Source organism: Ascaphus truei, chromosome 7 (genome assembly GCF_040206685.1).
Source record: "Ascaphus truei isolate aAscTru1 chromosome 7, aAscTru1.hap1, whole genome shotgun sequence".
NCBI lineage: Eukaryota > Metazoa > Chordata > Amphibia > Anura > Ascaphidae > Ascaphus > Ascaphus truei.
In genome coordinates this window covers 100762782-100777525 of record NC_134489.1, presented here as the reverse complement: position 1 = coordinate 100777525, position 14744 = coordinate 100762782, and the positions used below count along the sequence as shown (strand labels likewise).

The window sequence follows — 14744 nt, the reverse complement described above, 5'->3', positions numbered from 1 at the left end:
CTACATGTGTTTTTTTTTATTAAATAAATCATTTCTGTACTATGGGAAAATACTTAAATATATGAAAAAATAAAAACATTTAAAGACATTTTTAATGTATTCTAATGTAACAAGTATTTTTGTTCCTATAGCAACCATTTACAAAGTCACACCCCCTTCCCCTTCTGAAACAGCATCACCTTTTTGAGCCCTCTCTCTAGCAGTGAACCAATTGAATCTAGTGCCTGCCTGGTCACATGATCTTCCTCACAGAACTTTGGCTGTCAGTGCAGCAGAAGATTACCCAACATGCATTTAGTGAACCCCCGAGCCGTTGTATATAATCTCTTGCAAGACATGTACCGAGACACTAAGCTCTCATACATGTTTAATTGCTAAATAATAATAATAATAATAATAATAATAATAGCATGTTCTTTTATAGCGCTGCTAGTTATACGTTGCGCTTTAGAGACATTTTGCAGGCACAGGTCCCTGCCCCATGGAGCTTACAATCTATGTTTTTTGGTGCCTGAGGCACAGGGAGATAAAGTGACTTGCCCAAGGTCACAAGGAGCCGACACCGGAAATTGAACCAGGCTCCCCTGCTTCAAACTCTCAGTGCCAGTCAGTGTCTTTTACTCACTGAGCCACTCCCTCTCCCCTAAAGAGAGCTAGGTATGAGTATTCCACTGGGAGAATGGGAAGCCATCTTTACAGGCACATCTAAAAACTCCATCTGCCCAAATATAAAAGAAAATAGGTATAAAGTCCGACTCCGTTGGTACCTAGTCCCAGATAAGACTCCACAAAATATACTCAAGTCTTCAAAGAGATGCGGGAGAGAATGTGGCGAGGTTGGTACAATGTCCCACGGTTGGAGGTCTTGTCCCACAATTAGATCTTTAATTTAATTGACGATCTAACTAGCTGTGCTGTGTCAAGAGATCCACTCATGGCATTATTTCACAAACGATCCCTGGACATGCCTAATCGGTCCCAAATATTGACCTCACACATGATCCGCCAGGAGATGCGCCATCACAAAACTACTGGAGGAGGAGGCTCCCGCTATGACAAGGATTTAACACAAAAACATTTTTTTTTTTAAAGAGGAAACTCGTGGAACGTCCTACTTGTTTGCTGAACGGATCTTTGGATACATTTGATGAGATTTGGCTTCCCTGGGAACCCTCAAAATACCTTCTGTTCTGAATCTAAAAGGTAACCTGGGCGTGGAGGATACACCCTATTCCTCTATAACGAACGTGCTCTTGTATCTCAAATTGGCCCTCCTATTGCATTTTGTGGTACTGTAATGTATGTAAAGCATTATATCATGACCCTGCACCCAGATCCCTCTTACTTCCAAAGATGACGTACGTTCAATTTTATGGAATGGTATAAACAAATGACTTAATTGTACCATATCCCTTTTCCCCACTCCCCTCCTTTTTAATTTTCTGTACCCCTCCTCATCTCACACCTTCATATGAAAATTATACTAAATACATGGAAGAAAAAAATGATATATGTATGTATGTCTTTATTTATATAGCGCCATTAGTGTACATAGCGCTTCACATTAGTACTACATGTGACAATCATATAAATAACAAATCATGGGAAAAAGTGCTTCAAACATAAAAGTAAAATTTCGGAAGAGTCCCTGCTCCGGGGAGCTTACAATCTAATACACACACACACACACACACACACACACACACACACACACACACACACACACACACACACACACACACACACACACACGGATCATGGTAGGTAAATAAATTGGCAGAACTCCATCCTCTCCCCAAGTACTATTATTCTGACACATGCGCACTGTGGCAAGTGGTAGAGGCAGGTAGTTACTGTACCTCACTCCCCTTAGATGCCCACTGAGTCCTTCTTTCCTTTTGTTCTTTTATTGTCAAAGGCAAACAATAACAAAGAGGGAGGGGAACTGGGGTAGGTGGCATACGTGAGGGAGAGGTAAATGAAGATAATTCAGCCAGGAGATGGGACAACACACTGGTCCCGAAGGCTGCTGGTTCCAAAAGGAAGTGAACTTGCCTGTACAAGCAGGAAGTATGGCCGGGAGAAACCATTCAGCCAGGGTTACTGGGATGTACCAACAGGACCCAGTGCGGTAGTTACTAGGCAACAGGTAAACAGGGAGGGAAAGAAGTTACATAGTAACAACGATGCACAGAGAAGTGACAGGGGTCACAGGACAGGGAGAAATACACAAACTGGTTCCAGGACAACTAAATCACACAGGGCCGCTGATGGGATGGGGGAGGAGTCCCAATACATGGACACTGAATTAAAGCTGCAGTTGTCTTTTTTTTAATTTTTTTTATTTCTTTTTTTACTTCAATAGTTTTATGTGTGCAATCTCTAATTACCTAAAGAACAGTATAGCTGCCAGTCAATTCGTTCTCCATGTATTGATAGGTCGAAATTTGGTGACATAATTAGTGAAGGGATCTGTTTATATTCTGCTTGTCTGTCAGTGGAAGCTCATGAATATTCATGAGCACTCCTGCACTGACATGTGCTAGAGGGAGGGCAGGGCTGACAAAGGGGTGTGCCAGAGCTTGTGACAGGACATGAAGGGGCAGTGCCTTCGCAAATGGCTGTTAAAATAGAATACAAGAAAATTGGTCTTTCAAAGCTGTTTTTTAAAAACAGAAAATGCTAAAAGTATTTTTTCTTACTACAGAACTGATTTATTAAAAAAAAACACACATGCAGGATATTGACTGAACTGCAGCTTTAAAGCAGCAATCCCCAGTTTAAGGTATAGCTTCCCCAACCTGGGTGGGGGGGGAAGAGACGCCCCCCTCCCATGGATGCCCACCTCCCCCGATTCCTGAGATATTTGTACTTTGGTGTGCCCGTGTGAAACACTAAAATAAACGACATATGGCCGAGGAATCTCCAACAGAAAGCCGCGTCGCCGTCTCTATCGGGTGCCGGAGCTGACCACGGCAGCCATTGGTGGAGAAACAAAAGTTGCATCTTGGAAACCGGGAAGTCCCCGGAGGATCAGGGGGGGGGGGAGGGGGGGCGCGGATCATCTCAGGGGGACGGCCTGGGTCAGGTAATGTTAAACACACACACAGCTTTCTTATATGAGGACCATCGGCTCCCTCACTACCAGAGTGGCGAGCTGCGCGCTGTTCTGCAAACACACGTCGGAAATATTATCTCAAAATACTCAGACGCCCAGATTTAAACAGGTCACTGACGTCCGTTTGCTTTGGTCCTAGGAGGCGCTGTCCCTTTAAGGAAACCTCAACTACCGAGCGATAGTCCACCAAACAAACACGCATCAGCAAAGGAAGTAACCAGGAAGTAACCAGGAAGTAATCGTTCCACATCAGTGTGGGGCTTTTTATACCTTGTTGTGTGTGTTTTCTCCACTGCTTTTCAATGTGTTGCCGCCCCCCTCCCCCTCCAGGATATCCCTGCTTCAGCACAGGTGGCTCAATCGAAGACTGAGCCACCTGCGCTGAACCAGGGTTATCCTGAAAACCTGACCTGTTGGTAGCTCGAGGACTGGAGTTGGACTCCCCTGATTTACAGGAGGAAAGTATCTCAGGAAGCAGCGGTTCCCTGGAGCTGAAATTAACAGAACAGCTCCGGGAACCCTCCTGCCTACAACAAAAAAACAACCCAGGCTGAACTGCCCCTTTAAATGCCCCCCCCTCACCCCCCATTATAGAGAAGGACCTAAACAGTATCAGTGGCTGTCGCTGCTGAACGGGCTGGCGATATCTAACATTGGAAAGTGACTAATGCTGCGTCTGCGCTGCCTGCGCTGCGCCAGCCAGCAGGGACCCGGCCTCATGCTGCTTACTACAGCGCGCGTGTTTGTAAACAGCCTTCCTTCTCTGCGTGTCATATGATACATGACACACGGGGAGTTTTATAACCAAACCAGACCCGTTTCAGATTAAACACGGACCAGGACAGGGGTTTCCATGCATGCCGTCAATGAAAAGGAATATAAACTAGTCCAGGGGTGTTGCCAACGCCGGTCCTCAAGGGCCACCAACAGGTCAGGTTTTCAGGATATCCCTGTTGCGGCACAGTTGGCTCAGTCTTTGACGGAGCCACTGATTGAGCCACCTGTGCTGAAGCAGGAATGTCCTGAAAACCTAGCCTGTTGGTGGATCCTGAGGACTGGAGTTGGTCGCCCCAGTGCTACCCATTCTCACTGCTCTCTCACGTACTCCCCGTCTCTTCTCTCTTTCCCCGTCCCTTCTCTCTCTCTCTCTCCGTCCCTTCTCTCTCTCTCTCCGTCCCTTCTCTCTCTCTCTCTCTCTCCGTCCCTTCTCTCTCTCTCTCTCCGTCCCTTCTCTCTCTCTCTCTCCGTCCCTTCTCTCTCTCTCTCTCCGTCCCTTCTCTCTCTCTCTCTCCGTCCCTTCTCTCTCTCCGTCCCTTCTCTCTCTCTCCGTCCCTTCTCTCTCTCTCCGTCCCTTCTCTCTCCGTCCCTTCTCTCTCTCTCTCCGTCCCTTCTCTCTCTCTCTCTCCGTCCCTTCTCTCTCTCCGTCCCTTCTCTCTCTCTCTCTCCGTCCCTTCTCTCTCTCTCTCTCCGTCCCTTCTCTCTCTCCGTCCCTTCTCTCTCTCTCTCTCCGTCCCTTCTCTCTCTCTCTCTCCGTCCCTTCTCTCTCTCTCCCCGTCCCTTCTCTCTCTCTCCCCGTCCCTTCTCTCTCTCTCCCCGTCCTTTCTCTCTCTCTCTCCGTCCCTTCTCTCTCTCCGTCCCTTCTCTCTCTCTCTCCGTCCCTTCTCTCTCTCTCTCTCTGTCCCTTCTCTCTCTCCGTCCCTTCTCTCTCTCTCTCCGTCCTCTCTCTCTCTCTCTCTGTCCCTTCTCTCTCTCTCTCTCCGTCCCTTCTCTCTCTCTCTCTCTCCGTCCCTTCTCTCTCTCTCTCCGTCCCTTCTCTCTCTCTCTCTCTCCGTCCCTTCTCTCTCTCCGTCCCTTCTCTCTCTCTCTCTCTGTCCCTTCTCTCTCTCCGTCCCATCTCTCTTTCCCCGTCCCTTCTCTCTTTCCCCGTCCCTCCCTCTGCTGTTTCTGTCTGTTGGACACATTAATATACACTGCAGCACTGGTGTTTTTGTAAGAAAAAGATCCTGGAAACTGAAGCGTGAGAAATAATAATAATAATTTCTATGTAACAACTACAAGCAATAATTCAGCTTTTTAGACCAATGAAAAGTGATAGAAAAAAAAATATGTATCCACTTCCAGTTAGTATTTCAGCCCCATAAATGTATACTCATTATCAGAGATAATTGTTGTTCTCAATCCTTTTTTTAGGAAAGGGCCTGTGTAGCACCAACATATTCTGGCGTGTAGTACTACTGCAACATACAAACAATATAACACACAGAATAACACACAGAATAACACACAGAATAACACACAGAATAACACACAGAATAACACACAGAATAACACACAGAATAACACGCTTAGGCTGCGGCCCCCTTGGCGCTGACCGCGCTCATGCTTGACAGCGGTGACGTCACCAGCTCTCTAAGCATGAGCGCCGGGTGTCCTGGCTATTTCACAAGCGCGCGGGGGGGGGGGGGGCGTTGCGGGCAAGTTGAGCGCGCTTGAAAGTTAAAAAAAAATTGTTTAATCAAGCGCCAAGCTTGAGTGAGAGCACACCGCGTGAGTGAGAGCGAACCGCGTGAGAGAGCGCACCGCGTGAGAGAGCGCACCGCGTGAGAGAGAGCGCACCGCGTGAGAGAGAGCGCACCGCGTGAGAGAGAGCGCACCGCGTGAGTGAGAGCGCACCGCGTGAGTGAGAGCGAACCGCGTGAGAGAGCGCACCGCGTGAAAGAGCGCACCGCGTGAGAGAGAGCGCACCGCGTGAGAGAGAGCGCACCGCGTGAGAGAGAGCGCACCGCGTGAGAGAGAGCGCACCGCGTGAGTGAGAGCGAACCGCGTGAGAGAGCGCACCGCGTGAGAGAGCGCACCGCGTGAGAGAGAGCGCACCGCGTGAGAGAGAGCGCACCGCGTGAGAGAGAGCGCACCGCGTGAGAGAGAGCGCACCGCGTGAGAGAGAGCGCACCGCGTGAGAGAGAGCGCACCGCGTGAGAGAGAGCGCACCGCGTGAGTGAGAGCGCACCGCGTGAGTGAGAGCGCACCGCGTGAGTGAGAGCGAACCGCGTGAGAGAGCGCACCGCGTGAGAGAGCGCACCGCGTGAGAGAGAGCGCACCGCGTGAGTGAGAGCGCACCGCGTGAGTGAGAGCGCACCGCGTGAGTGAGAGCGCACCGCGTGAGTGAGAGCGCACCGCGTGAGTGAGAGCGCACCGCGTGAGTGAGAGCGCACCGCGTGAGTGAGAGCGCACCGCGTGAGTGAGAGCGCACCGCGTAAGCGGGGACTTACACATAAAGATTTATGTAGGTAAAAGCGGCAAGCACCGCGCCGCTCGGCGCCAGCGGGGCCGCAGCCTAGTCACATACTGATATAGCAGAAGCACTGGGATAATTCATCACAGTTTATAATAATCTACCTCTCCCACCAACATATCTCTCTCCCCCACCTCTCATCTCTCATCTCTCCCCCCCACCTCTCATCTCTCATCTCTCCCCCCCACCTCTCATCTCTCCCCCCCACCTCTCATCTCTCCCCCCCACCTCTCATCTCTCCCCCCCACCTCTCATCTCTCCCCCCCACCTCTCATCTCTCCCCCCGACCTCTCATCTCTCATCTCTCTCCCCCTCACCTCTCACCCCCACCTCTCACCCCCACCTCTAACATCTCACCTCTCCCCCCCACCTCTAACATCTCACCTCTCACCTCCCTTCTCTCTCCCCCCACATCTCACATCTCTTTCTCTCCTCCTCTTCCTTCCCATCCCCCTCTCTTGTGACTTCCCTGAGTAAACAGATAGCTATGCATGTGACAGGTGACACCCCCCTCTGTATGTCTGTGCTATGTACAGTGTCCCCCTCTTACCTTGGGGGTCCGTGCTGTGTGACAGGTCAGCCAGTCTCCTCTCCCACTCCTGCCTGTGTGTGTGTGTGTGTGTGTTTCTGGTCTCCCCAGCTCGCTGACTCCTCCCTCCCAGGTCTCTGGGCCCCAGGGTTTGGGTGGGGAGTCTCCTACACTCCCTACATGTCATGGAAAGGAATGCAAATCAAGGGCGCCCTCTGGTGGATAAAACCTACACTCCCTACATGTCATGGAAAGGACTACAAATCAATGGCGCCCTCTTGTGGACAAAACCTCGCACTGCTGCTCTGGCAGATTTAACCCCTTCCGTGCCAGTGCCCACAGCATGGCAAAGTTGTCACGTGCAGGTCTTCTATATTAGACATGGGCTCTTTTTTGTGACCGTCACCGTTTTTCTCTTACCTTCTCCTCCTGTTCCTCATCTCCGGCAGCAACTTCTTGTAACGACGCAACGCGGCGTCATTTGACGGCACGGCGGCCGCGTTGCCGTGACGAACGTGACGCCACGCGGCGCTGTGTTGCCACGGCACCATGACGCTGCGACAGGCGATGGAGATCAGGAGTAGGAGGAGGGGAGATAGGGCGAGTATGGGCAAAAAAAGCACACGTGCAAAACGGAATTCATTGTTATGCAGGAGGAGCTGATCCTTTAATTCAGGCGTGCGCAAACTGGAGGGCGCAAGATTTTTTAGGGGGGGGGCGCGGCGGTTGCAGAGACCTCGCGCTCTTCCCCCAAGGCATTTAAATTAATGCCGGGGGATCGCGTGAGGCCTCAGCAACGTCCCTTACCTTGTGTTCGGCACGCGTCGCCATGGCAAAGCAGCGTCAACTGCCGCAGGGTCACGTGACCCAGCGGCGTCATTTAACGCCGATGACAAGGTAAGGAGGGGGGCACAAGCAGGAGGGGAGAGCAGGAAGGGGGGCGCAGCGGGGGGAAAGTTTGCGCACCCCTGTTTTAATTAACACCTTGTATGTCGGAGGGGGACCACGGCAGCAGAGTGTCAATGCCGTCCGACATTTTGCGATCACGCGGTCGCTCCTCGGAGCAATCACTTAATTGCATCATCATTGACGTGAACAAAAGAGGAGTGTGTACGCCCCTTCCCCCGGCCCGAGCGCAGCACGTCATCTCCCCTAGAACAACGCGCAAACAGAACAGGAGGTTGCTATTACCTAATGGGGCCCCTGGGGCGCCAGCCCCCGTGACCGAGTACAGGGGTGGCCAATTCCAGTCCTCAAGGGCCACCAATAGCGTCGCCAAGTGGCTTCACCAAAAATACTGGACACAATAGTGAAAGGTGCGACACGCTCGAGACACACATACACACACCTCTCCTCTCCATGCTGTTTCTTCCTCTCCTTGGCCCCATGCCCAGGCTCCTGACACCTCCTCCCGATTGGCTGCATTACCCAGTAGCAGCCAATCAAGATGGGGAAGCTGCCCCCTAGCCACAGCCCTGCTCTCTCCCTGCTCGGGAAATCCCGCGTCCCCCCAAGCCGGTCAGGTACACATACATGCCCAGTATTACCTCTCATTTTCTACTGGACAGTGTCCAAATACAGGACAGTCCGGTTCAATACTGGACACCTGGCAACCCTAGCCACCAACAGGTCAGGTTTTAATGATATCCCTGCTTCAGCACAGGTGGCTCAATCAGAGGCTCAGTCCTGGCCCTTTTGACTTGTAACCTCGGACGCCATCTTGAAGGCAAGCAATGGGCTTAACTTTTAATATACTGTGACAGGCTGCCCCTACCGTTACACCTCCCCTCTTCAAGACGAGAACTCTGGGGTGGAAACCCCAATGGATTGTCCCCCTAGATCGTGGATAGCCCTGGTCTGAAGTACCGGGCTGGGGTCGTCCTGCTGGGATAGGCCGTCGGCATTACCGTGATCGCTGCTTCTTGTACTGGATGGAGAAATCACAGCCCTGAGGGGCCGGGCTCCAGCGTAACAGCATACCGTTCCCTCCGGAGACCCGATCTAGCTCAGGGCCGGCCTTACCTTTGGCAGGGCCCAAGGTGGCATGCTGGCAGCTAGGCCCCTCCTCCTGCAAAGGCATGGCAGAACGTGACATCACGACTTTGTCTTGGTAAAGTGTCTCGTTGCTATGGCCGCTCCGCATAAGGTAAGACTCCCAGCATGCTTACACATGCACCTCCCCCTGCTACCTCGCACCTCCCCCTGCTATCTCGTAACACTCCCACCTTCCCCCCTCTTACCTCCCTTGGCGTGAGCAGCGGTGCGTTTCTGCGCCGGTTCGGGAACTCACCAGCTCCCTCCTCCAGCTCTCTCGTGTCGGGCGGAATTTGGATCCCGTCGCCCACAGGAGGAGGGAGAGGCAACTGCCAGGCACTAAGGCCGGCTAGTCCATAACCACAGTGAGAGGTTGCCGATAAACATACGGTAGGGCTGTAGCTATTGAAGGGCCAAACAATAACCGGGGACTTTTTCAATAGGCGCGTAGGCAATCTCCTTCTCCCGGAGCTGACATTAACGTGGCTCGTCCCCGGAGAACTCCTGCTTCAATCCTATTATTTAGTGTTACACACAAAAAAAAGTGTCGCCGGGGCTCAGGAGCGCCTCTTTAAAGAAGGGGTTGCGTATGGGAAAATATATTGTTCCAGCTGACCTGCATACCAGGTAGGTTAGCAAAAGCTATAGGAAAAGAAAGGAAGGCAAAAAAAGACAACTTTTCGGAAATATAGGAATATATATTATATATAATACAGAAGAATTGACAATGCATCTGATCTCTGACGCGCTATTAGAGAGGGTTGGGGTTCCTTACATTGCATCTGATCTCAGACACGCTATTAGAGAGGGTTGGGGTTCCTTACATTGCATCTGATCTCAGACACGCTATTAGAGAGGGTTGGGGTTCCTTACAATGCATCTGATCTCAGACACGCTATTAGAGAGGGTTGGGGTTCCTTACAATGTATCCGATGTCAGACACGCTATTAGAGAGGGTTGGGGTTCCTTACAATGCATCTGATCTCAGACACGCTATTAGAGAGGGTTGGGGTTCCTTACAATGCATCTGATCTCAGACACGCTATTAGATAGGATTGGGGTTCCTTACATTGCATCTGATCTCAGATGCGCTATTAGAGAGGGTTGGGGTTCCTTACAATGCATCTGATCTCAGACGCGCTATTAGATAGGATTGGGGTTCCTTACATTGCATCTGATCTCAGACGCGCTATTAGAGAGGGTTGGGGTTCCTTACAATGCATCTGATCTCAGACGCACTATTAGAGAGGGTTGGGGTTCCTTACAATACATCTGATCTCAGACACGCTATTAGAGAGGGTTGGGGTTCCTTACAATGCATCTGATCTCGGATGCGCTATTAGAGAGGGTTGGGGTTCCTTACAATGCATCTGATCTCGGATGCGCTATTAGAGAGGGTTGAGGTTCCTTGACCAAGCGTGTTCTGCTCACGTTGAAATGTGGACGTCGGGACGGGGTGACGTCACTACTTAGCGACAGACGTGATCGGGATACATGCGGACTGTCTCCGTTATCGCACAACATTTACATCTGTGGGCGATCAGGGCTGATCCAATGTTGGATCTCAGTCACAGATCTGATCCGGCTTCTTCTATTTCACCAAAGAACCGAACGCAGGCTACACCCGCTACCAAACGCCGTTATTTTATATCTTCGCCGATCTACAGCATGAGCTTGTGGATCCGCAAACTCTGCAGCTTTTAAAGGTTATTAGGTCATTTAATCAATAACCTTGGCGTGTGCGCACGCGACCAAGCGCGTGATGTCACGCGCGAAATATGCACTAGGCTGGAGCGCGATCAGGAAGGTGGCGGAGGTGTGGTGGAGGCGTGGCTGTGACATCACGTGAGTGGTTCGCCCTCATTGTCTGAACCGCTCACATTACGCTGCCGTCGCGCGATAACAAAAATTGAATTGTATTTTCAAAAATCGCGCGCGCAATCGCACGCTCTCTACGGCCTTTTGTTCGAACCATACGCAGCCACTATAATTGCGGCCTTAAGCAGGCTGGACCCGCTCCCAAGCTCCCCTAATCAATATAAATATCTGTTATATATTCTTATTCTTGATAATAATCCTCGCTGAACCGGCGACGTGAACTTGTGGGTACTCGGCAGGGTTATAGGCCATTAGGGATGGGAATAAATACCTTTCTCATTTTTACCCCAGCATTTCCCTTAAGCCAACTCCAGTCTTCAATGGTCTCCAACAGCCCAGGTATTAGGGAGAGCCCTACTTCAGCACAGGTGGATCAATCAGTGGCTCAGCCATTCTGACGGGCTACTGATTGAGCCACCTGTGCCGAACCTGGGATATCCCGAAGCCCTGATAAAACCAGGGTTTCACTTACTTTGGCACATATCCTGTATTACTCACTGTTTGTCTAACTCATACATCATTTTGTTTAAAGACATGGAAGTTGTTAATATAATAAACCCTATTGGATATTTAAGAAAATACTGGTTTTCATTCAAGAAGGTTATCATGGAAAAATGATGGAATTTCTGTAATAATCATTGGGGTTCACAAACCTTTTCCCGCCACTGTAAAAAAATGAGTGGTAATACTGGGTGTGTATGTGTATACTGGTATTACCTCTCTGGGTGTGTATGTGTATACTGGTATTACCTCTCTGGACATGTATGTGTATACTGGTATTACCTCTCTGGGTGTGTATGTGTATACCGGTATTACCTCTCTGGGTGTGTATGTGTATACTGGTATTACCTCTCTGGGCGTGTATGTGTATACCGGTATTACCTCTCTGGGCGTGTATGTGTATACCGGTATTACCTCTCTGGGCGTGTATGTGTATACCGGTATTACCTCTCTGGGCGTGTATGTGTATACCGGTATTACCTCTCTGGGCGTGTATGTGTATACCGGTATTACCTCTCTGGGCGTGTATGTGTATACCGGTATTACCTCTCTGGGCGTGTATGTGTATACCGGTATTACCTCTCTGGGCGTGTATGTGTATACCGGTATTACCTCTCTGGGCGTGTGTGTGTATACCGGTATTACCTCTCTGGGCGTGTATGTGTATACCGGTATTACCTCTCTGGGTGTGTATGTGTATACCGGTATTACCTCTCTGGGCGTGTATGTGTATACCGGTATTACCTCTCTGGACATGTATGTGTATACCGCTATTACCTCTCTGGGCGTGTATGTATATACCGGTATTACCTCTCTGGGCGTGTATGTGTATACCGGTATTACCTCTCTGGGCGTGTATGTGTATACCGGTATTACCTCTCTGGGCGTGTATGTGTATACCGGTATTACCTCTCTGGACATCGTAACCTGACCGGCTTGGGGGGCCACGGGATTTTCCCGAACCGGGGCGAGAGCATGGCTGTTTCTAGGGGGCTGGGCAGCTTCCTCCATCCGGATTGGTCGCTGCTAGGTAATGCAGCCAATCAGAAGGAGGTGTCAGGAGCCTAGGGGTGGGGCCAAGGAGAGGAGGAAACAGCATGGAGCAGAGAGAGGTGAGAGGGGTGTGTGTGTCTCGAGCGTGTCGGACCTTTCACCATTGTGTCCAGTATTTTTGGAGAAGCCGCCTAGCAAACCCTAACCAGGGCTAAGGCAGCTTCCTGGGTGGAGAAGCCCAGGGCATCTCCTCAGGCAAACTGGGGGGTGCGAGATTTTCTGGGGGGGGCACGGCACTTTCAGAGGCCCTGCGCTCTTCCCCAAAGTAATTAAATGCCGGGGGACCGCGCGAGGCCTCTGTAAATTCTCTTACCTTGTCTCCGACGGCGCATCACCATGGCAACGCAGCAGGGTCACGTGACGTTGTGTTGCCATGACGAGACATCATATGACCCGCGACGTCATTTGACGCAGTAGACAAGGTAAGGGGGGGGCCTCAGGCAGGGGGGTGCAGAGGAAAAAGTTTGCGCACCCCTGCACTGTGGTAGGGTCTTCCCTCCCTCGGGTCTTCTTATGATTTTATTATTTGTGTTTTGTGCTTTTAGGAAGTTCTTTAAGAAGCTGGTTGGAGGAGTAAACCTATTATTATTTACTGCCGTAGAGCACCTGAAATATCAGTATATGTCCGCGTTTTGCAAGCCGCCACGTGAATGTAATGCTCGGATCGCTTTAATAAATCTTGTTTTGTTTTTGCAAACGTCCCTGGCACCTATTTTTCTTGCTCCCATTATACACGCTCGGCCAAAGCCAAGACCTACGTGGAAATTTTCCCTAAAATGCTGAGCAAGTAGTTTTGTGAATTTAATGCAGCCGTTTTTTTATTTCATTTTTCCCCCCTTTAATATGTGCATCAATACAATCCACACAATGATAAGTAATTAGCTAAGTTGCCAATTGATCATGGACGATTCGACTTGGGGTTCACTAAATGGCTGTCAGTGCAGATGCAAAGTTCTACAAAAGGGGGGTGAAATGACCTAAAAGGTCATAGAGTGTGCACCTTGCACTATACCAATGTGAAAGGAGGGAAAACTAAATGGTGTAACCTGTGAAATATAGGAACAAAAACTGCAATAAAGTGCGGAGGTGGTGCTGGCAGGGAAGGGGTTAATGTTGAACAAAAGGGTAAAGAAAAGCTCCCTATATGCCGCACAAGAGGACACCTATACCTATGTTAAAACTTACTATTTATTAATAAACCATTAAAATAAATTTATTGCAGCAAAAATGTGAACCAAAGTGATTAAAATAATTAAATTAAAAACGGAGAGGTTAACTGTGTGCCTAATTCAAACTTACAGTGTAGACCGGGAACCACTATTATCAATCAAAGTATCCCACAACTATATAATTATACTAGAGGTGGTAGTGATTCCTATACAATTTGCTGTCCGTTTGAAAACTACTCCTGAATGATGTGTAAAGGGTGTAACCTGACCTGATGTATGCGCTCAAAATAGGTTATGTTGAGCCAGGTAGATGGCCCCCGATGAAGCCACTACAGGTGAAACATATGTAGGGCAGGCCAAGCGCTACCACCTAGTTCGCTGGCTATATCGGAGAGGTCTGCTGCCTTCTTTCATTCAGAGTGTTTCGGAGACTTCATTAGGAAGCACAACACTCTGACTACTCCTTATTTGTATGGTTCAAAGTACAAGACACATACCTTGTGATCTTGAGAAATCTGTTACTGTTCACCATAACAGGCTCACTAAACTTTGATCCTGACGGTCTGGCACAAATGTGTATGTATATCTGACCTAAATCGCATCTACCTGGCTCAACATAACCTATTTTGAGCGCATACATCAGGTCAGGTTACACCCTTTACACATCATTCAGGAGTAGTTTTCAAACGACAGCAAATTGTATAGGAATCACTACCACCTCTAGTATAATTATATAGTTGTGGGATACTTTGATTGATAATAGTGGTTCCCGGTCTACACTGTAAGTTTGAATTAGGCACACAGTTAACCTCTCCGTTTTTAATTTAATTATTTTAATCACTTTGGTTCACATTTTTGCTGCAATAAATTTATTTTAATGGTTTATTAATAAATAGTAAGTTTTAACATAGGTATAGGTGTCCTCTTGTGCGGCATATAGGGAGCTTTTCTTTACCCTTTTGTTCAACAGATGCAAAGTTCTGTGCGTAAGATCATGTGACCAAGCAGTCACTAGATGCAATTGGTGCACTGCTAGAGAGAGGGCAGGGCTCAAAAAAGGGGTGTGCCAGAGCCTGTTTCAGAAGAGGAAGGGGATGTGACTGTAAATGGTTGCTATAGAAACAAAAAATGCTTGGTACATTATAATACATTAAAAATGTCATTCAGGGT

At 49.3% G+C, this 14744-nt stretch overlaps 1 protein-coding gene across 1 annotated transcript in view; it reads right to left on the bottom strand.

Moving 5' to 3' along the window:
• The window catches only part of TMBIM1 (transmembrane BAX inhibitor motif containing 1), a 45295-nt gene extending 38219 nt beyond the window's left edge, over positions 1-7076 (bottom strand). The window contains exon 1 of the mRNA XM_075609679.1: positions 6961-7076. The gene's annotated coding sequence lies outside the window, so the exon portion shown is untranslated. The remainder of the gene's footprint in view (positions 1-6960) is intronic.
• Between the last annotated feature and the right edge of the window lie 7668 nt (positions 7077-14744).